General features: G+C 38.9%; 1 long non-coding RNA gene across 1 annotated transcript; it reads right to left on the bottom strand.

Annotated features, from left to right (window-relative positions):
- Positions 1–3,209: 3,209 nt before the first annotated feature.
- Positions 3,210–23,068, bottom strand: LOC111450755. The gene is made up of 3 exons (XR_002711872.1): positions 23,058–23,068; positions 13,659–13,672; positions 3,210–3,346 (listed from the first exon to the last, which is right to left on the bottom strand). It is a non-coding gene; the product is annotated as an uncharacterized LOC111450755 (long non-coding RNA).
- Between the last annotated feature and the right edge of the window lie 990 nt (positions 23,069–24,058).

Below are 24,058 nucleotides of genomic sequence, written 5' to 3'. Positions count from 1 at the left end.
TACACGTTTCAACTTTTGTTTCTAACCGTTTACAATAGTGATCCATTGATATTCGCATACAGTAATTTTAAATAATATTTAAACATCATATAATTTCTTGCAAAATCATCGATGTTTGTGGTGAGCACCGCAAAATCATCCGCTGATTAAGCACCGCAAATCATCCATGTTTTTCCTCTCAACAATAAAATCAAGAACATATTCATTATCAAGATGTTTGTGACGAGCTATCCAGATTCCGTCACCAGTAGGTAGCCTCCTAGATCTTGAATTGACAATAGATATTCTCAATCATTCTCCTAGACCGAGAACTGTGGTTGGCAAACTGTTCTCGATCGTCCAATATCATGACTACGTTATAAGTATCTTCGAATTTCTCACCAAAGCTCAAAGGTGGCATGCTCAAGATGTTCGTATTTTCTTTCACAACATCTTTGCGAGATTCGGTGATGGAATGATTAGATGATGAGTAAGCTTTCAAGTTAAAAGATGTCTCTCCATTATCACTAACAACGATCTTTAGCAAATGCCCTTCATTGGAAGAACCTGTCAACCTATTTTCTCTTCCAACGACTTCTACTTGACCATAAACAAGATCTTCACAAAGGGGACATAAGACTATTGGCCAAAGTGATAAGATATCCTTGTTCGAGTTAACCTCTCTAAAGGAATCAAGAACTTGATGCTTATAGTAGTCCATGCGCATAAACCTCTCAAGTAATTCAAGGAGAACATCGATCTTGGTGTTCTTAAATATCAAAATTTTCTTTTTGGCAGAATCGGCCAAATCCATCTTCAAAATTTCGGAGATTAATTAACACATCCTTATTACATTCACTAGTCTGATTAATCAGGATATTCACTTGTTCCAATCAAATTAAATGGGATAAATTACCAATCTTGGAGTAAATCATTTATGCATGAACCAATAAGTGATGATATTCAATTGTTCCAATCAAAGTAAGTGGGACAAGTTACCAACACTGGAGTAAATCATTTATGCATGAACCAATAAAACCACATTGGGAGGCAGCTCTTTGAGTTCTAAGATACATCAAAGACGGTTTACTTTCAGGGTTTTGCATCTTCCCGTGAAATTCAATTATTTTTTGGAAGTCTAAAAAGAAACCAATGGGTTCGGATCATCAACAAAAGTCAAGTATCCAGCTATGACAAATACTTATTTAGAGTTAACTTGGCTGAGATATATTCTTCAAGACTTGAAAGCTCCGCTGTCCAAACCAGCATTGTTGTATTGTGATAATCAAGCAGCATTGCGCAGTCTATCCAGTTTTTCACAAACATATGAAGAACATTGAAATAGATTTCCATATGGTTCAGGAAAAGTTACAAGTTGGAATCATCAAACCATGTTATGTTTCGACTAAAATGCAATTGTCAAATGTTTCCAGTAAAGAGATGGAAAGACAACAATTTGATTTTCTAAAACAAGTTGGGTGTGATTGACATCAACTCTCCAATTTGATGGGACTATTAGAATATCAAGATATTTAGGAAATATATTGTAATTAGTTAAGAAATATATTTAGGAAATATATTGTAATTAGTTAAGAAATATATTTAGGAAATATCAACTTGAGGGGACTATTACAATCCACAATGTGATTTTGCCACTAGTAAGTCATCGAGGATGATGACTAGTTTAAGTGGGAGAAAGTGTCACAACATCGCTAAGAAGACAGTAGGTTGTGACCCCACATACAGACTAACAATGGGGCGACCTCCAAGTGGTGCCCATTTGGCCACATGAAGGTCAAGACAGACAAGTGTCATGATGCAACCGAGGAGGATGGTGCATCATTCAACACACCAAGAAAATTGTGCATTAAAGCCAAGTTGAAGCATAAGGTTGGAGAGAACGAGGGATACGAGTGTTGAAGACAAGTTTGGAGAGGCATGATGTCAGGCCATAAACTCAAAAGTCAGGATTTCGATATGAGTTTCGACATGCGACTTTAGAGTTAAGTTTGTCCACATGTAAGATGAAAACTCATCAAATCATGTCCACAAAGTCGTACGACCGCTCGCCAAAATCACCTATACTCTAAAAAGATTAGATTGCCTTAGAATGTACTATAGGGGGAGGCATGATGTCGGGTCTCCACCACACTGGTCTTGTGGCCTAAGCAAGCTACATACATGTGTCATAGTGTGAGCGAGTGTTGTAAGACGAGCGTCTCAGGCGATTTGCTTTGAAATTTATTTTTCAAGGATGCGTCGAATGACATGGGTGGGCTGACATTGCATCCTAGAACATGTGTCGGAGGTTGGTATATGCACTCACTATTCAGCATGGAGATGAGAACCTGAATAAATGGATGTTCGAAATGTCTTTATGAGATGATGACATATGAGTTGGGTCTGATACACATGTCCAAGCAAGCCAAGATGGTCAAGCTGTCCGAAGACATGGGATGGCATCAATATGCATGGGTCATATTTTTTGGAACCAAGATGATGATTGAGATATGACGTTGCACATGAGTGACCTTGGCCTAGAGAAGAGGCAAAGTTGAGTCGAATGACTTTGCCTCGTGTAGAGGCAAGTCGGCTAGAGTCGCAGATGATTGAACATGCACGCACGAGTGGCGTGTGTGGCAGAACAAGCTTGGATTCCACACGAGTTGTGTTCGGTTGGCGAAGGAGAAGAAAAAAAATATCTGTCAAAGTCAACCGACATTTTTCTCATCATATTATTTTTGGGGTACGTTGTAGAAAGAAGGAAACAAGGGGCTAGGGTTTTGAGGGAAACAAGGAAGAACAAGATTCGTCCAATCTGACAATTGGATCGAAATTAACCTAGTAGTCTTCATGAAAAGTATTCACTAAGTCAACAAGCAAAGGTTTGGGTGTTCGGATTGTTCAATTTTCCAAGAATCCGAAAGAACAAAGGTGAGTTTTACATATTTTTAGGTCTCGGTTCTTCTCAAAATACTTGAGCAGGGGGAAAATTTGGTATTTGGATATTATTTGCATCAACGATTTGGCCAATCATTCATGATTGGTTTTGACACGCCATGCTTCATAATTGGAAAAACGAGCACTGTGGAAATACATCCCACTCAGCCGGCTTTACTTGATTGAATTTTGATTCGAGGGAACGAAAGCGTGGAGCTGAAATAACTCACTCAAAACACCTTTTAAAGGATTACGTGGTACGATTAGATCGAATAAGCCGATCCTTTTCCTCGTTTGAGAATCTCCTCCCCTCTTCCATTCCGTCCCGAAGAGTGACCGGGACCAATTCAGTCACGTTTTCATTCATTTGGAATCTGGGTTCTTCTACGTCTTTTTTATTTACTTATTTTTCCTTCTCTTTTTTTTTCTTTTTTTATTCCCTTCGATCATTCCTTAAGTCCCATAGATTTGATCCCGTAGAATCTGACTATTCTAAGGCATTGGTCTCTATAACTTTAGTATGTCGATCTTGGAGTAATTTCACACATTTTGCATGAAGGAATCTAGAACCGAATAGCATGAGAAGTAGGATATCCGAGAAGCCTCCAAGAATGGTAAGAAAGTTGATTTTAGCCAATTTTGGTGTTAATAACTTTGCTTATAATTGATTAGAAATATCAAGAAAATACCTTCATGGGAGATAGAATAAAACTCTACAACTTTCAAGAAAAATACCTGGTATGAAATACGATAGGATATGCATGGAAGCATTGAATGTTATGATATGACATATTTATGTAACTTGAATGATCTAATATGATTGACATGTAAAACGATGAAAGACAATATGATATGTATGAAACGTAAGCGGGGTTGTATTAAAAGATAATGAAAATGGAAAAACATTGGGACCTCATGCATTAATGTGTGCTCATGCATTGGTGGATTCCCCTATTTCTTCACGATTGTACGAACGCGTACACTACTAGGCAGAAACTATTATGTTTTACATAATGTTGTCATGACTGCTATTACTTCTAACGGGTGCCTGGCACAAAGAGCTACTATAGCATGCTACCTCAACATAAAAGGGGCCAGTAGTGTGCAAACCAACTGGTGGGTCCACACTCACATGTGTTGGTCGTGTGTAGAGTAATGGTTGAAACACCCGAACCCGACGAGAAACTTAAAACCTAAGTTTTTTCTTATAAGTTAAATTTTCGAGATTTTATTAAGAATCTTAGAGCCTGAATTTTGAGATGAGAAAGAAGAGAGAAATACTTAAAAATATCTCAGAAACTCAAGAAAAATATAAAATAAAAATAATCGAAAATTAGGAAAATGATCAAAGTCAACCACAGAGTGGTAATTTGGTCATTTTGCCATCTTCCTCGTCAAGAACCTGAAATGGAGGTTAGTAATAGATAAATAAAATAAAAATAAAAAAAATGGAAAGGAAGGAGAGGAAAAGAAAAGAAAAGAAAAAGAAAATAGAAGAGAAAAAGAAAGAGAAAGAGAAAGGAAGAGTTAGGGTTTTTAAGAAGAGGAAGAAGAAGGAGGAGGGAGAAACGCCCAAACCCAAATTGAAGCACCCTCAATCTTAGGTCTCCTACTAGAGTTAATCAGAGTATCAAGAGGAGTGGTATGAGCGTTGGATTGTTCGTTTCCGGCAAGAAACGGGCAAGAACGCGAGGTAAGTCTGCGACCTCTCTTGTTTCAAGATTTCACCATAGATTCGGGAGTTTTAGATGATTTAGACCTTAATAATCTAGTTGCTAACACTTTGGGTGAGGGGTCTTGCACGTTTTTAGAGGAAACACTCCAAAAATCGCGTCGAAAAATAAAATCGAGAAACTGTCCTACTTCGGTAAGAAACTAAATTTTTCTCGCAAGGGTCGAGCAACTAGTGGAGAGACGCATCTGGCGCCTCTGCTGACACGCATCGACGGTTGACCCAAAAACCCGACCCGTGCTCGGTGAAGCAACTTGACGACCCGCGATCCAACCCGAAAGCTACCGCCAGTCCCTGTACAACACGTCACACCTAGAAAATTTGAGGGGTAAGTCTACGTCTATTGGGGTTCGAACGTGCCTCTGCCTGCGCGTGCGCCCTGCGCGTGGAGCCCACGCGTGGGGAATTGTGCAGGCGCGTGGGAGTCCCCTGTAAGCGCGTGAGTGTCCTGTTTTCACCCGTTTTTCATCCCGATTCCAGTGCTAATCCTATTTTACTGTGAACTAGGTGTCTTAATAGATAATTTGTAATTTTGGACTCCGTTACAACTGTAATCAAGCTCGAAAAAGCACGCGACATACTTGTACTGTAATCAAGCTCGGGAAAGCACGCGACATACTTGTAAGTAACCACACGGATTTAGGAAGTAATACTTGTAGGGTGCGCTTGGTTTTGCATGCATGCTAGAGCAAATTATCCCTGGGTGGCTAGATCTAATGATCCTCTGTACTTAGGGAATTAAAAATATATCTATTGGACTTGCTGCCTTGATGAGATTTCGTACTCGATGTTGGTATGCTTGCTGGTCTATTTTACTACTACTTTTATCTGTTCATACTAAGTTGTCGGACGGGAGAGTTCGTGTATCTGTGCTCCGGGTGTTGATGGATGTTACTGTCCCGCTGAGCTTGTACGATTGTATGCATTGTTAATCATACATAAACTCCTGTTGAATAATTTGTGTATCTGCACTCTGAGTATTGATGGATGTTACCGCTCCGTTGAGCTTGTATGATTGTATGCATTATTAAATATACATGAACTTCTGTTGAATAATTTGTGTATCTGCGCTCCGGGTGTCGATGGATGTTACTGCCCCGTTGAGCTTGTATGATTGAATGCATTGTTAATCATACATAAACTCCTGTTGAATGATTTTGTGAACTTATGATATGATTGATAAGTTGTAGTGGTGTGCTACGCCTATGATGAACTCTTGTAGGGATTGAGTTGGGTTTAGTTTGGGGACCCTCCGAATGTTACAGTCCATGGTGTCGTGAGCGACGCTTAGAAGGAGAGACCCTTTAACCTTGGATTGTTATGGACTTGGAAGTCTTGATTGAGTGAATCTGGAAGCTAGAACCTCTAACTCAATAGTTTTAACTACCCGTGAAATATAGAGAACCACATTAGGACCTCGAGGTGTAGAGAGATGACTTCTTAGCCGACAGTATCTGGTTTAGTGTTTGAGTATTCCCCGCTTCCCTTCCTACTCTAGTGTGGTACTGTTGAGCTAGGCGAGACACCAGTTAGGGAGATGTTACCCTCCCCTTCCTACTCCGGTGTGGTACCGTTGAACTAGGCGAGACGCCAGTTAGGGAGATGTTACTCTTCCCTTCCTACTTCGGTGTTGTACCGCTGAGCTGGACGAGACGCCAATTAGGGAGGTGTTACTCTTTCCTTCCTACTCCGGTGTGGTACTGTTGAGCTTGGCGAGACGCCTGTTAGGGAAGTGTTACTCGGTGGTAGATCGACTATTCTGCATGGGGATCCATCTTATGGTAAGATGTTGATCACGCGAGTGGGTCAAGGTCGCCTACATGATGGGTCCTTCTTGTGGAAGGACGTTGACCATGCAATGACTAGTTCTAGCTGGGTTGTACGAGGGGTACATGTAGTTATGAGGGAGCACCTCATCCTCAAATGTTGAAATACCGCTTCAAAGGTTAAGTCCTTCCACCCCGATCTGTGTACTGAGAGTATTGAGACTCTAGGGTCTAGAGTATAGTTGGTGGTTCTCTCTTAAACTTGGATGCGATTAAGAGCTTACAAGTAGGTTGCTTACTGAGTATATTTTTATACTCACCTCGTTTCCCCTTCTTTTTTTCAAGTACCGGTCGAGGTGGGGAGGTGTCAGATAGCTGCACTGTCACAGAGGGGTGTCGTTATGGAGCGTCAGTCCCTTGTCGGTTTTTTAGAGTCTTTTGTATTTTTCTTCATAATTGTATTTCCCGTTTGAAATATTTGATTTTAATTTTGGTGTGGTTGACTCCTTTTTTTCTTGTTTTAAATTTTATCAAATTTTCATCTCCTATTTTATCTTCTTTTTAATTTTATTTATTTTTTATTTTGTCCTTTTAGTCACGATTCGATTTTTCGAAGCCTAAAAAATCGGGTCGTGATAATGGTATACATCCAAGATGCCTGTTAGGGGAGTACCGTAGGAAAATAAACTATTATGATAGGTCCCATCAATGCATTCACATGTTCTTGCATTTAACCCCAATAGTGGGGTCACTTATTGAGTATTTCTTTAAATACTCAAGTCACGTGCTACTTCTATTTTAGGTTAAGGCAAAGCATTCCTGTACGGCTAACGATGACATCACAACTCGAGATCGACCATGGCACATGCATAGGGTAGTCATTTTAAAGGTGTTTTCAAAACACGTAAGTCCTTGATTGTGTTTTAAGATGAAGATGACGTTTTATGAAAGTTTAAATGAAGTATTTCTGCATTCAATGTTCATCATACGTATACAGTCACGACCTTAAAGTAAGTAAAAAAGTTCAGGTCGTTGTTCAAATTGATATAGCCGAATCTTATAACAAAGACTTATTGGTCATTCCTCTATTAAGAGAGTTTCAAATCAAATTCCTTAGTTTGAATAATGATTGGATTGTTTAATCAAACAAAGGAGACTAGTATATTACTAGTAGTACATGCATGTCTTTTTTAGCTTTCATAATAAATTACATATTAATAGTTGAATAAGTTACAGTTAACTAAATTTAAATTAAATTAGGTTGATAATAACCAAACAAAGAGTAAAAAAATGTCATTGGTACCATGTTTTAGTTTTTATTCTTTTGTTTTTCAAAGATAGAGAGATGAATTTTGACAAGACAAACCCTAACAGCTGAGATGAATTACTAATATCAATATAATTATTAAATGTATAATATTTTATTAATCTCTCAAATAAGAAATGTGGTCAATATTAGATATAATTAATTTTAGGGTGAAATTTACCAAATGTTTGTGCTACTAGTAATACACATGCAATAAGTTGTTTGACTAAAACAATGTAACCATTGTGTAAGCTAAAGAATTTGAATAGAAGCTATTTCAAAATAATAATAATAATAATAGAAATTAAGAAGCTATCTCAAAAAATAATAATAATAATAATAATAAAAGAAATAAAAAAAAAAAAGTTTTTAACTCATGGACGAAAACCATCCATCAACACTATTATCTCCTATTTTAATGTTACTTTTGAAAGTTAATTAGTATGGTATTGATGGTAAGATTATTTTTGAAGTTTTTTCTAAAAAATTTAAGGCTACTAACCATATTTTTTAAAATTCATGGATATTTTTTTAATGTTAAAGTTTTGAAACCCTTTTCAAAATTAGGAGTGTATTTGGAAAAAAAATATATTAATAGTTTCTATCTAAAATGTAACTATCCCAAAATTTCTACGTACTCAGAGCTACTAACGTCTCATGCTCGTCTCTTAATGCGGAAATATAGCTCTTAAATGCTCATTGTAAATAACATAAAATATGAAAACATTCGGAACACTTTAAACTTCTAGAAAACATTGTTCATCTTAAGTTTTTCAAAACATAACCCTGAAATTGAAAATTAAAACAATAATAATTATAAATGAAATAATTTAAAAAATGAAATGCAAACGGCCTATTCTAACATAAGACTAGAAATTTAAACATGTAACTACCATATGCATGTGCTATAGTCTCTATTTGCGATGTCGCAGTCATCCATACACGGGCGCCTTACCTTTACCTGAAAAGTGATATGTCATACGGCCTCAGTGTTTCGAAGAATGCTTAGTAAGTGACCCCACTATAAGGGGACATACTAATGCAAACACATGCAATCATGCTCTTGGGACATATATCTTTTCTCTAGGAGTGACCTCCAGTCGAAATACTCAGTAAGTGACTCCACTATAGGGGTCATGCTTTGCAAACACAAGTAATCATGCTCTTGTGACCTATCTCTATTCTCTAGGAGTGGCCTCCAGTTGAAATACTCAGTAAGTGACCACACTATAAGTAGGAGTCATGCTAATGCAAACACATGCAATCATGCTCTTGGGACCTATCTCTATTTTCTAGGGGGTGGCCTCCAGTCGAAATACTCACTAACTGACCCCACTATAGAGGCCATGCTAATGCAAACATATACAATCATGCTCTTGGGACCTATCTCTATTCTATAAGGGATACCAATGACCTAAACACATGCAAACACATGCAATCATGCTAATGAATTGCTAATAATATTATATATCGTTTAATCAATATAAATATTAAATATTTTAGAGTTAAATGTCTAACCGTTTAGTAATCTTTCAAATAAGAAATATGCTAGAGATATTATAATCAAATGTATTATAATGAATTGTGTGGAACTGGTGCTTGGATGATTTGGACTAGCGATTGAGGATACTAATGACCCAAAGGTGCAAAAAGTTGGAAGGATGGCAATGGAAAGGAATCTTGATTTATTCATGTATATCTCATTTACTCGAACGTCACATTGGTTATCGTTATATTACATTTACTCGAACGTCACATTGGTTATCGTTATATTACATATTTGAATAAGTTACTTCTTGTTCCTTATGTCTCACTGATCCTCTAATGAACAATTGGTTTGTGGTCCAACCAGTAAACCGAATCCCTCTCAGGGCAATGAGAGGGTGGGGCCCCTTGTTCAAGACCTGGAGTCAATGCTTAAGGGAACTACCTTTCTTCTATCCCTAAAAGTGGGTAGGAGTGAATTCCGTCTTGCACCCCACGTCTCCAGCCATTCACCCAGTCTTACCCCTGAAATGGGAGGCCTGTTGAGTCGACGAATTAGAGTCACTCTCACCCATGCAAATCTAAGGATAATTCCGAATAAACAGGAGTTCATGGTTAGCTCAGGATTAAAACCGAGTTACCTAGGTTATCGAATGAAAAGAAAATCAGTCTCAACAGTAAACGACATTATAAAGTGAGAGTGGTTTTCTTCATGGTCCGATCTTATGCAATACTCATTGCATAGGACGCCCCCACTCACATGTCTCCACATGTACAATTTAGTGATCATATTGTTTATATCATATACAAAAGTGGGCTGCATCCATAGTGTCCCCAGAATAAGGTACTTAGCCTTATCCTTATACTATAGATCATTTTGACTATATACTTGAACTTGATCCCCTCTTATGTCTTTACATATAGTTCAAGTAATCATACTATAGCCAGAGTGTTCTTAGTTTATTGGATTTAGATTAATGATCGTAAAGTTCACTTTATTCAATAACAATTTTTACTGAATAAACATCAATAATAACTTTATTGAAAATAGAATATATCTTTGTTTACAAACTATGAGTTTTAGGACATAAAATCCAACAGGGACAAAGTTCAAGTCTTCACCGATCACAAGAGTCTCAAGTACTTGTTCACGTAGAAGGAGCTCAATATGAGACAAAGACGATAATTGGAATTGATAAAGGATTATGATATAGAGATCCTGTACCATCCAGGCAAAGCCAATGTTGTAGCTGATACATTGAGCAAGAAGATCATTCATACTTTTGCAATGATCACCAAGCAAGAGAAATTACAAGATAAAATAAAGATCGCTGGGATAGATGTTGTGGTTAAAGGTGGCTCCGCTCAAGTAGCACAGATGACCATGCAACTCACCCTAAGAAAACAAGTCATTGATGCCTAGAGGTCTGATGAACACCTCAACAAAGTGTGGAGTCAGAAAGAAGCGAAGAGACCAACTGGGTATTCTATCTCTTTAGATGGGGGCCTGCGGTGGCAAGATCGCCTGTGCGTTCCCCGAGACGAGAGAATCATAAAGGATATTATGACTGAAGCCCATGATACATCTTATACGTTTCACCTAGAAGTACTAAGATGTATCAAGATCTGAAAAGATGTAAGTTGATTTCGTGATAGCAGATTTCGTAAGTTGATATTTAACCTACTAGTAGGTAAAGGTCCCGAGACAACATCCAGTAGGATTGTAATAGCCCTTGAATGTTCCTCAATGGAAATGGGAAGCCGTTTGTATGGACTTCATCTCAGGGTTGCCCAAGACTAAGCAGGGATATAACGTAATCTGGGTGGTTGTAGATCGACTAAGCAAGACAGATCACTTCATTCCTAGCAAGTCCACATATCTATAAAAAAATAAATTACTCTGATACCAATTTGTAGAAAAATAAAGCCGCTCCGATACCAACTTGAGAGAAAGAAACGCTCGTTCTGAATCTAACTCGTTTAGATAACTCTCATGAAACTTTAAAGTGGGTGTCGAAAGGGGAGAGACAATGAGACGAAGAAGTTCTCAAAAGGTTTCTTGTATTACACACTAACTCAGACAAGTTTGTTGTGCTGCTCCTTTTCTATCTTGATTTTACAACGATAGGTAAATCCCTTTTTATAGTTTTTACTAAGGCCAAGTTTAGCCATAACTGCCCATCACTTTTCTCTCTCCCATAAGCCATTTTTCTCTCAAATTTTGTAAGGGTCTTTTGGACCCAATTTAAAACCTAAGAAAAATTCATAATTACCTCTCTTTTCTCTCTCCTACATTTAAGTCTATTTCTCAACAAAACTCCCTATAAACTTAAATGCTCCTACTCAATGATTACTCCTGCGCCGTTTTCGTTTTCTCGATCTCAGTCGTGGTTTCTTCAATTTTTTCTTCTTTTCCTTGAGCGAAAAAATACGATTGTCCTTCCCTAATGAGACTTCATTTGGATCTTCTCAAGAACATCCCATTTGTGACACCACCTCTTCATTTTTCCCGTTCTCAGCTACGCTTGACTCAGACTTCATGACTTCGTTCAGTTTAATCAATTCCCTTCGTAAGTCCACAACGACATTTTCTACCTTCATTTTTGCTTCCTCCATTTCAGCTTTATCACGAGTGATTATCTCAATTTCATTTTTGCCTCATGGCTTCGTTCAGTTTAAGCAATTCCCTTCGTAAACTCACTGCCTCCTGTTGGACTCGATTCAGATTCAGATTCACATTAACTGAATCTCTCTGTTGAGCTAACATCTCTACATCTTTCTCCTTCCTTTTCGAATCTGAGTGGGCCACCAAATCTTCAATAACCCTACCAAATTCATCCAATAACCTCTTACCAAATTTCTTCTCTTTCAATAGATTCCAAGCATTTCACCTTCAAATTCTGTCTCTTCCAAAACTCTTTTCTCATTCTCCATTTCAATCATTTTGTTTCTCAAATTTCCTATTTCCTCAAACAATCCATCAGAATTAGACTTGACTTCATCCCTCTCACAACACACCTTCATCCATTTCTCCCTTTCTTTCTTAACTTTCAACACAAGTCCATTATTCTCATCTTTCAATCTCCCACTCTCTACATTCTTCAATCTCTCACTCTCAACTAACCTACAAATCCTATCTCCCACTTCATCCATTTAGCTTTGTTTCTTCTCGTCGACATTCTTCTTCAAGTTGAGCTCCAAACCCTCTTTAGCCTGAACTAGACCTCCAAACTTCTTTCTTTTCTCGTGTGTCTCCTTCAAAAAATGCTCGTTCAGTGATTTCAACGTCTGCAACTGAGACTTCTCCACGGATTTATCCATGACAGTTTTGAGTTGTTGCTCTGAATCTCTATTCTCCTTCTCATGATCTGGTAGTTTCATTGGCTCGTTCGCTGGTCGTATGGGCTTCTTCTTCGTCATTGTTTTGGGATTTTCAAGGGAATTTGAAGGGATTGCAGCTTGCATTTGAACCATCTATTTCTCATGTTCAATCTCCATTCCATTTTCTTTCTTCTTTCTTCCTCAAATTCAACTCTATTCCATTTTCTTTCTTCTTTCTTCCTCAAATTCTCTTTCCCGCCATTGGAGATCTCTCTCTTCGAGCTCAGGCTCTCTGTTATTCGGCTGTTCATCCTTCTTCGATTCTATCATCTCCGATACCGCAATTTCATCTTCATGCTCTCCAACTCACCACACAGAGTCTGGAGACGCACCTGCTTGACTCGATCGGTTCCTTTGAATACCTTTTCTAGAGTGTCCCATGCTTCTTTTGAAGTAGTTGCCCTTGCAATCTTCTCAAAGCCCGACTCGTCAACAGCTCGGAACAGCATGTATAATGCTGCTTTATCCTTTGACCGTAATTCCTTTAGCGTCTTGTTCTGCGCCACCATATAACCTGTGGTATCAATCGATTCTTCGAAACCGTCTTTGACCACCTCCCATGCGTCTTGCGAACCGAGAAGAGCTTTCATTTGGATGCTCCAATTCTCGTAGTTCGTCTTCGTCAATCGTGGTAGCGACATTTGTCCCATCATGTTTGCCATCGGCTCTGATACCAATTTGTAGAAAAATAAATTGCTCTAATACCAATTTGTAAAAAAATAAAGCCGCTCCGATACCAACTTGAGAGAAAGAAACGCTTACTCTGAATCTAACTCGTTTAGATAACTCTCACGAAACTTGAAAGGAGGTGTCGAAAGAGGAGAGACAAAGAGACAAAGAAGTTATCAAAAGGTTTTTTTGTATTACACACTAACTCAAACAAGTTTGATGTGCTTCTCATTTTCTCTCCGCATTTTACTAGGTAAAGTCTTTTTTTATAGTTTTTACTAAGGCTAAGTTTAGCTATAACTTCCCCATCACTTTTCTCTCTCCCACAAGCCATTTCTCTCTCAAATTTAATAATGGTCTTTTTGACCGAATTTAAAACCAAAGAAAAATTCATAATTACCTTTTTTTTTTTTTCTTTTTTCTGTCCTACATTTAAGTTTATTTCTCAACAATATCCAGTGGATCGGAGGGCTCAGTTATATATCAGGGAGATAGTACGCCCACACAAAATACCAGTGTCCATAGTCTCAGACTGGGACACCAGATTCACCTCTTAGTTTTGTAAAAGTCTCCAAAAAGCACTAGGAACCCAGTTGAGATTCAGTACAGCGTTCCACCCTCAAACACCAAAAGGCTGAATCAGATGTTAGAAGATATTTTGCGAGCCTGTGTCATAGATTTCTCTGGGTGCTGAGACGAACATCTGCCTTTGAGAGATTTGGCTTACAATAACAATTACCAATCTGTTCGGTTTTATGTCCTAAAACTCATAGTTTGTAAACAAAAACAATATTTTATTTTCAATAAAGTTATTATTGATGTTTATTCAGTAAAGATCGTTATTGAATAAGGTGAACTTTACGATCATTAATCTAAATTCAATAAACTAAGAATACTCTGGCTATAGTATGATTACTTGAATTATATGTAGCGACATAAGAGTGAATCAAGTTCAAGTATATAGTCAAAATGATCTATAGTACAGGGATAAGGCTGAGTACCTCATCCGGGGGACACTATGGATGCGGCCTACTTTTGTATATGATATAAACAATGTGATCACTAAATTGTACATGTGGAGACATGTGAGTGGGAGCGTCCTATACAATGAGTATTGCATAAGATCGAACCATGAAGAAAATCACTCTCACTTTATAATGTCGTTCGCTATTGAGATTGATTTTTTCACTCGATGATCTAGGTAACTCGACCTTAATCCTGAGCTAACTATGAACTCCTGTTTATTCAGAATTATCCTTAGATTTGCATGGGTGAGAGTGGCCCAAGTTTGTCGACTCAATAACCTCCCATTTCAAGGGTAAGACTAGGTTAATAGCTGGGGACATAGGGTGCAAGATAGAATTCACTCCTACCCGCTTTTAGGGATAGTAGAGAGGTTGTTCGCTTAAGTACTGACTCCAGGTCTTTTGGTGGTTGGACATCAAACCAATTGTTCATTAGAGGATCAGTGGGACTTCAGGAACAAGAAGTAACTTTAGGGGTAAAAACGGTAAATTGACCCAGCTCTAGTTATGAACAATCTGTGAAGGATCGACTTACTAATCATGGTTATATCAAATGAACAGAAATATATCTATAGTGGGGGAAGTGCAACTACTAGGCTATAGTGCCTAGTAGTTAAAGAATGTTGGTTAAAAGATTAGTGAGTTTAGCCGTTTAATCTCGGATCGTTGGACCCCATGATTTGTAGGTCCATTAGGTCCCCTTACTAGCTCATATCGGACTAAACCTTAGAACAGTGTGACGAGTGAGTTTGAAGTGTTCGAACTCAAGTTAGAAAATATGCGCTAAATATATATGATATATTTAACCGCATTTTGATTTAATTACGAATTAAACAAAATGAGAGAATTTGAGATATTTAAATAAGATTTAAATATTTTAATTATGAATAGGATTCATAATCAATATGTGTCGGGATTGATTAGGATTGGCATTTGATTTAATGTTAAATATTGATTAAATTTTTTAATTAATCATTTAATATTATTTTGATTTGAAATTAATTATTTAAATTAATTGTTGAATTAAAATCAATGTTGACTCCACTTAATGGAAAAATCCATTTTTGAGTTAGTGGATATTGAGTGTCAATATATAGTTTAACCAAACTTTCATGTTTGCCACATAATCCCACACATTTGAGATGAATTTTGAGTGTCAAAATTTGGTTAACTCAAACTTGCATACTTGACACATAATCCCACAAATTTGAGTGAAATTTTGAGTATCAAAATTTGGTAATCTCAACTTTGCATGAACATGCAAATATCATTCTATAAATAGAGTGATCAAAGTACATGGAAAGTCTTCTTGGAAAACTTTGAGAAAATCTCTCAAAACTCTCTCTTTACATATATTAAATTCCTATCAAGTTTAGTCATTCACTGGATTCCACCATCCCGTTCTAAACCCGGAGAATAGTAGAGAAGACATTAGTGGTGGTTCGAAATTGGTGCATGAGGAAAAAGGAGTTTAAACTACAAAAGGTTAGTACTCAAACTCATTGAGTTTTAATGCTTTTGAACATGCCAGCTAATTTACTATAATTGATGTACTTAGAGTGGCTAAGATCCAAATTGCTTCCGCACGTGTTATAGTAAGACCATCACAAACGACCATCCAGATGGCCCCTTTCGAGGCATTGTATGGGCGTAGGTGTCGAACACCAGTATTTTGGGAAGAGGTAGACACGCAACAACTATTGGGACCAGAGTTAGTTTAGGTCACCAATGAAACGGTGCAAGCAGAAAATACTCATCCAATAAAGCCATCAAAAGAGCTATGCAAATTTGTGTAGAAGGGACCTTGAGTTCGAGGTGAGTGACCATGTCTTCCTGAAAGTAGCCCCTATGAGGGGGGGTGTTGTGGTTCGAAAAGAAGGGAAGATTGAGCTCAAGGTTCATAAGCCCACTCCAGATTCTAGAACGAGTTGGGGCTGTGGCCTACAGAATTGTCCTACCACCGTACTTTGCTAATGTACACAATGTGTTCCACGTGTTCATGTTGTGAAACTACACTGCAGACCCTACCCATGTGATCGAGCACAAAACAATTCCTCTTCGGGAAGATCTATCTTACGAGAAAAAACTGAGCAGAATTCTGGCTCGAGACACCAGGCGGTTGTGTAACAAAATCATTCCCTTGGTGAAGGTCGCATGGGGTAACAACCGTGAAGAAGAGGCAACCTTGAAATGAGAAGAAGACTTGAAGAAAGCCTATCCCGAAATCTTCTAAGAGATGCCAACTTTTGGGGACGAAAATCTCTAAGGTTGGGAGATTTTGTAACGCTAGAAAAAGAAAAAAGAAAAAAAAAAAGGAAATCGGTCAAAGTCAACGGAGGGGCAAATGAGTCTTTTTCCTCTTCATCTATTATAGGGGTCCAAGTGGTACCCTAAAGTAGCCACCAAATAGGAAAAGAAAGGGTAGGAGAATATTTGGGAGAACCGAGGATTCGCCGCGAAACTTCGTCCAGAACCGAGGTGAGTTCTTGAATATTTTCCAGATCCGAAACTAACCTTTATGAATCGAGACCTAATACTTGGATATGTTCATCTAAGAAAGGTCTTCCACTAATTTTCTGAAGAAACTCGGTCGGAAGAACGAAGGTTTGAGAGATCTCCCAAGAACAGTAAGAATGCTAAAAGACCTACTTTTATTGTGCATAACTCGTTCCATGATGAGGAAAAAAAAATACTAGAGCGTAGATGGTATTACGATCTACAACTTTGCAAAAGGAATCGTGTTGATTCGAGTTGTAGATCGAAAGATAAAAAAAAATAAAGATTCAAGAAATTTGCCCATTTTTTTGTTTTCGACGGATAGGAGGGGAGAAGAAATTTTTTGACGACCACATGTCTGTCGGCGATCGGAGAAACACGTCTCAGCTGAAGATGGACACGCATCAAGTTTTGAGTGGAAACACGCGTCGGTTAAATATATCGTATATATGTAGCGCATATTCCCTAATTTGAATTCGAACACATCGAACTCACTCGTCACACTGTTCTATGGTTTAGTCCGATATGAGCTAGTAGGGGGACCTAATGGACCTATAGATCATCCAATGATCCAAGACTAACCGGCTAAACTCATTAACCTTGTTAACCAAAATTCATTAACTACTAAGACACTCCACTATAGCCTACTAGTTGCACTTCACTCCACTATAGATATATTTCTTAATATTTGATATAACCATGATTAGTAAGTCGATCCTTCACAGGTTGTTCGTAACTAGAGTTGAGTCAATTTACCATTTTACCCCTGAAGTTACTTCTTGACCTTATGTCCCACTGATTCTCTAATGAACAATTGGTTTGTGGTCCAACCAGTAAACCGAATCCCTCTCAGGCCAATGAGAGGGTGGGGCCCCTTGTTCAAGATATGGAGTCAGTACTTAAGGGAACTACCTCTCTTCTATCCCTAAAAGTGGGTAGGAGTGAATTCCATCTTGCACCCCACGTCCCCAGCCATTCACCCGGTCTTACCCTTGAAATGGGAGGCCTATTGAGTCGGCGAATTCAAGCCACTCTCACCCATGCAAATCTAAGGATAATTCCGAATAAACACGAGTTCATGGTTAGATCAGGATTAAGATCGAGTTTCCTAGGTCATCGAATGAAAAAGAAATCAGTCTCATCAATAAACGACATTATAGAGTGAGAGTGATTTTCTTCATGGTTCGATCGTATGCAATACTCATTCCATAGGACGCCCCACTCATATGTCTCCGCATGTACAATTTAGTGATCACATTGTTTATATCATATACAAAAGTGGGCCGCATCCATAGTGTCCCCACGATAAGGTACTCAGCCTTATCCCTGTACTATAGATCATTTTGACTATATACTTGAACTTGATCTACTCTTATGTCTTTACATATAGTTCAAGTAATCATACTATAGTCAAAGTGTTCTTAGTTTATTGGATTTAGATTAATAATCGTAAAATTCACTTTATTCAATAACAATCTTTACTGAATAAACATCAATAATAATTTTATTGAAAATATAATATGTTTTTGTTTACAAACTACGAGTTTTAGGACATAAAACCCAATACTATTGAGGCTGAGTACATGGCAATAGTTGAAGTTGGAAAGGAGATGATATCAATGACAGACTATCTAGAAGAATTAGGCAAGAAGCAGCATGAGAAGATTCCTCAAGTAGATAGTTAGAGTGTCATGCAGTTGGTGAGGAACCCGATTTATCATTCAAAGACAAAATACAGAAGACGATATCATTTCACTTGGAGGTTAGTGGAAGATGGTGATGTGTTTGGAGAAAATAAGGGTGCAAGGAATCCAACAAACATTTTGTGTTGATGTTGGAACATTGAGGTTGTGCAAAACCTTAGTGCAAGATTGAGAATGAAATTTTTGGTTGACTTGGATGAGTCTCCAAGTGGGAGATTGTTACAATATGGAGCTTGATGCCTATAGAGATATATTTGGTAGATATTTCGTAAAGATCTAATAGAGATATATATGATAAACATTTGATAAAAATTTGATAGAGATATATTTTGTAGATTATATCTAGTAGGTGGCTAAATCTTTAAAATCGTCTCTTGCTGTACATACTTGTAGTCATCAATAAAATATTTAGCCAATATTTCTCATTGAATTTTCTCTCTCCTATTCTTTGTGTTCATCTTGATCGAGTGTATGCATTGTTGAGCGATCCTAACAAGAGTCGCTACTAACATCTCATGCTCATCTCTTAAATGTGGAATATAACTCTTAGATGCTCATCATAAATAACAGAAAATTTAAAAACATTCATAACACATCAAACTGCTTAAAAACACTGTCGGTCTTACGCGTTTCAAAACATAACTTTGGAATTTTAAATTAAAAAAAAAACAATTACAGATGAAATAATTTAAATAATAAAATGCAAACGTCCTATTCTAACCTAAGACTAGGAATTTAAACATGCAACTACCTTATGCACGTGCCACAGTCTCTATTTGTGATGCCGCTGTCATCCGTACATGGTCACCTTGCCTTTACCTAAAAAATGATATGGCACACGGCCTAAGTATTTTGAAAAATACTCAGTAAGTGACCCTACTGTACTGGTCATGCTAATATAAACACATGCAATCATGCTTTTGGGACCTATCTCTACCTCATCTAGGAGTGGTCTCTAGTCTCAGATAATTTGGACGTGTAGTACTTCCCTGCACACGACCCACATGTGCAAGTGTGAATCTCCAGGGCGCTCGCACACCCTTTGGACCCTCTGGTCAAGCTAATCTGTAGCAATGTCTGGAGGTCAGCGGAACCCCATAGTGTCATGCTCCCCATGAACACCTTGGTCATCATACTGTGTACGTTCGCATTCATCATCTTTAAGGGAAGTATCTCTATGCTTATGAACATACAATATGCATGAGGTTCCTCTAAGCTCATCTTATCATCTCTTTTGACACAACCCTCTAATCTCATCTTGTTGTTACATTAAGTAACACATGCTCGTTGGATATTTATATTAATATGCTCTTAGGGTTCTGTCCTATGTTGGTCTATCGACATGATGTAATATGACACTCATCATCATATACTATGCTTAAAATGAAAAACATCAACATATTAAGACAAACCTCATGCAATCATCATACTTATCATATTGCCATAAAATGCATATAGCATATCAACAACGTCATACATCAACTATATATATTACGCACATCATCAAGCATCATAACTCATACATCAACTATATATATTACACACATCATCAAGCATCATAACTCATACATCAACTATATCTATTACACACATCATACATCATCATAACTCGTACATCATTATAACTCATACATCATCATAGACTCATCCATCATCATATACTCATACATCAACATATACTAGGATACTGCATCATACTATACAACTCATACATCATCATAACTCATACAATTTCTAGCCTATCCTGTAGTAAGGTCACTTACTTGGTTGGCCTTAGCCGAAGTATTTCCTAATTTAATTGACGTAAGTTCCCGTTCCTCGAGATCTTCTCCAAAGGTTGTCGGGGCTCGCTTCCTATCGCACCATTAGTCACCTTTTGTTAGTATTTCACATTTTATTTTATAATCCAACTAATAATGTAAAATACGGCTCTAAAATGACCTCAATTACCTTAAACGGGGCCCAAAACCGGTTTGAGAGGGTTAGAACGGTGATAATTGGATCAAAAATTGGAAGTTGAGCTAGATAAGCTTAGGAGCCGCCAGAGGAGCTGCTGGAGGAGCCGTCGGAGCATCGTCGCGAGCCCTTTATGCAGAGTGAAGCCGAGGGTGTGTCTGCGCCGCTGGGTGCCACGTGGCCGAAGCAAGACGCGCCACGTAGTGCAAGTGGCATCGGGTCGAGGTTGGTCAGACTCGCAGGTTTGGGTTGGCTCACGGATCGTTGGTTGCAGGTGTGGGCTGCTAGGCTTCTATTCCCAGGATGGGCTGCGGACACGTTTGGCTGTAGAGCAAATAGGCTGGGTTGAGGAAACTTTGGCTTCGGGTTCTACAAATGGGCTGGAGATAGACTTCGGGCTTGACTAGTCTCTGGTTGCTGGATCAACCAATTTTAGGTCGCGGGCTTACGTGCTGGGCCTTGGGTTCAATTGGGTCCAACCCGGATCAGACGAATCCTTTCTTCTTCGCCTGACTCCTTGTGTGATTTTTCGATGGATTTTCTCTCTATTATTCCCCACAACGTTTCCAACGTCTTTTTCCATCCTTTTTCTTCCCTTTCCTCTCTATCCCACGAAGTTTCGTTGTTGTTGGACGTCGGGAGAGGCGGAGCTCGTTTCTCAAAAATCTTATTTTAAACGCCTTCTCTAATGGTAAATACGACGACCACAACGACGTAGATCTGCTCTGAGTGGACGTGCTAAGCCCGGTGAGGGTTTTCCTGGTTGGTTTACTTGTATTGGGGTCATAATGAAGGTTTTCGATGTTCTCGGGAAAGATCTCCGTTTCTCTCTCTCTCTTCTGTTTCTTTGTTGTATGTGTTTCTAGGGAGCTTTGGGGCGTTGGACAAGGATCGTTTGGTTGAAGGTTGGCGTTTGGAGAGGGAAGTGGAGCGTTGTTCCTTGATGAATCCAGAAAACAAGCCGGTCGCCAGAAAACTCACGATTTTTCTAGCAACTGGATTTTTCTTTTTGTTTTTTTTTTAATTTTCCGATTCATTACATTATATACTCCTAAAAAAAAATTCGTCCTCGAAAGTCTCAAACTCTTGTACTAACTTGGAGTATTTTTCTCTTATTTCGTCCTCATGCTCCTACGTGGCCTTCTCAGTGTGGTGGCTCCGCCACAACACCTTAACGAACGCAATGTCGCTGTTGTGTAGTGCTTTCACTTCTTGGATTAAAATTCTTATTGGTTTTTCCTCATAACTCAATCTCTGTTGAGTTGGAGAGGCTCGTAGCCTATTATGTGTATAGGGTCCATCATGTATTTACTTAGCATTGACACGTGAACTACATCGTGCACTCTTAATAGGTCCAATAAATCTAGGACTTAACTTGTCGTTACGTCCAAACCTTAAGACACCTTTCATGAGTGCCACCTTTAGGAATACTAGATTCCCTATCTCGAACTCTAAGTTTACGCCTTACATCGATGTAGCTTTTCGGTATACTTTGAGCTGGTATGCATCCTCGCTCGAATTTTCTAGATAGCCTCATTGGTGACTCGAACCATCTCGGGTCCTACTAGCTCTCTCTCACTTACTTCATCCCAACCTAGTGGGGACCTGCACCATTTCCCATGACCCAAATGGGTTGATTGAAATCCTAACTTCCTATAAAATCAAATACGCAAGCGTGTAGTATGTTCTTTAAGATTTGGTTTAGGTGCTCTATTTGTTCATTTGTTTGGGTCACAAGCTCACACTAACAAGCTCGGCTACGTCTTTCTTCATGCTCCTCCACCAGAAGTGTTGTTCTAATTCTTGGTACATCTTAGTACCTCCTCGGTGCATGTCAAATGGCGAGTTGTGTGCCTCCGTTAATATCTATTTTCTTAACTCTTTTATTGTTGGACACATAGGCATCCCTGACACAATAATCCTTCATCTGAGATTTCGAGGCCAATTCGGGTCGCGCGTTCAGGTTGTCTCACGTGTCATTGGCTGCAGGCGTGGGCTGCTAGTCTTCCGTTCGCGGGCTGGGCAACAGAACCGTTTGGCTGGGCCGAGGGAACTTGGACTTTGGATTTTACAAATGGGCTGGAGTCGAGTCGTAGGTCGTATGGTGTCCTCGTGCTAGACCGATCTTTAGCTGCTGGGCCGCGAGCTTACATGCTGGACCTCAGGTTCGAATTAGGTCCTTGCACAATTTTTTTTATGAATTTTCTCTCTTTTACCCGCACCGTTTCCGTCGTCTTTTTCCATCATTTTTCTTTTCTTTCCTCTCTGTTTGCTTCTCCTCCTCTCTCCCATGAAGTTTTGTGGTTGTTTGACGTTGGGGGAGACGGATCTTGTTTCAAAAATCGATTTCAAACATCTTCTCCAATGGTGACTATGGCGACCACCTCGGCGTAGGACAAAATATTTTAACTGGTTGGTTTACTCGGGGATTCACGGGACGATGAAGATCGACGACGGTTATGGTGTCGAGATCGAAAGGCTGTGCAATGGGTGTCTCATCGGCAAATAGAGGCGCAACCCCTTTCAATCTCAGACATCCTACTGCGGCGGTGAGCCATGGGAGCTTGTGCACGGCGATATCTGCGGGCCCATCAAGCCGGCGACCCCTGGCGGAAAGACCCTTTCCTTCTGCTGGTCAATGTCAAAAGTGGCTTCATATGGCTGATCTTGTAGCAAGCGAAAAGTGAGGCGGCAGAGGCAATTAAGTGCAATTAAGCGCTAGCAGAGGCCGAATGCCGGAAGAAGATGCGAGTGTTGTGCACGGACCGAGGCAGAGAATTCACCTCAATGAGTTTCGGTAAGTAATACGACGGCATGCAGCAACAACTAACAACGTCCTACTCTCTCCAGCAGAATGGGGTGGTGGAGCGCCAAAATCAGACCATTTTTAGGATAGCAGGATCACTGCTGATGACGACAAGGATGCCTGGGAGTTTATGGGGAGAGGCAGTCATGATGGTCATCTACCTCCTAAACCGGTCGCCAATGTGAAGTCTCGACGGGAAGATGTCACACGAGACCTGGAACAACAAGTGAAATATGAAAGATTTGTTTCTCATTTATTTGGCATATTTAAATAAGCTAAAAATTGAAATGAGTGGCAACTGGATTAAAGCCCTTTCACCCGACGTGTCCATTCCACTCAAATTAATTGTGAGGCTTTAACTGAAAAATAGGGATCACTTTAACTAAAAAAAATAGGGATCACTTTAACTAAAAAAAAATAGGGATCTATCTAACAATCTCCTCTTAAAGCCCTGTCATTTATCTATTTTATTGTTTGAACTACGATCTTCATGCGAAGTTCTTCAAATTTCACCCGCACCAGAGATTTGGTGAAGATGTCTCCAAGTTGTTCTTCTGTTCAAATGAAATCAATCTTGATGAGCCCCCGATCTGCACATTCCCAGATGTAGTGGAATCTGATTTCTATGTGCTTGCTCCGGTCGTGCAAAACTAGATTTTTTATCAAGGAGATCGTAACTTTGTTGTCCACGTATAGCATTGGTGGATCGTCTTCTATTCTGATTAGTTCTTTCATCAGTCGCGCAAGCCAGACCACTGTGTTGCTGCCGTCGAAGCAGCAATGTACTCTGTATAGTAAGAAGATAAAACAACTA

Source organism: Cucurbita moschata, unplaced genomic scaffold, assembly GCF_002738365.1.
Source record: "Cucurbita moschata cultivar Rifu unplaced genomic scaffold, Cmos_1.0 Cmo_Scf00012, whole genome shotgun sequence".
NCBI lineage: Eukaryota > Viridiplantae > Streptophyta > Magnoliopsida > Cucurbitales > Cucurbitaceae > Cucurbita > Cucurbita moschata.
Note: the sequence above shows the minus strand (reverse complement) of the source record. Positions and strands in the feature narration are given on the sequence as shown.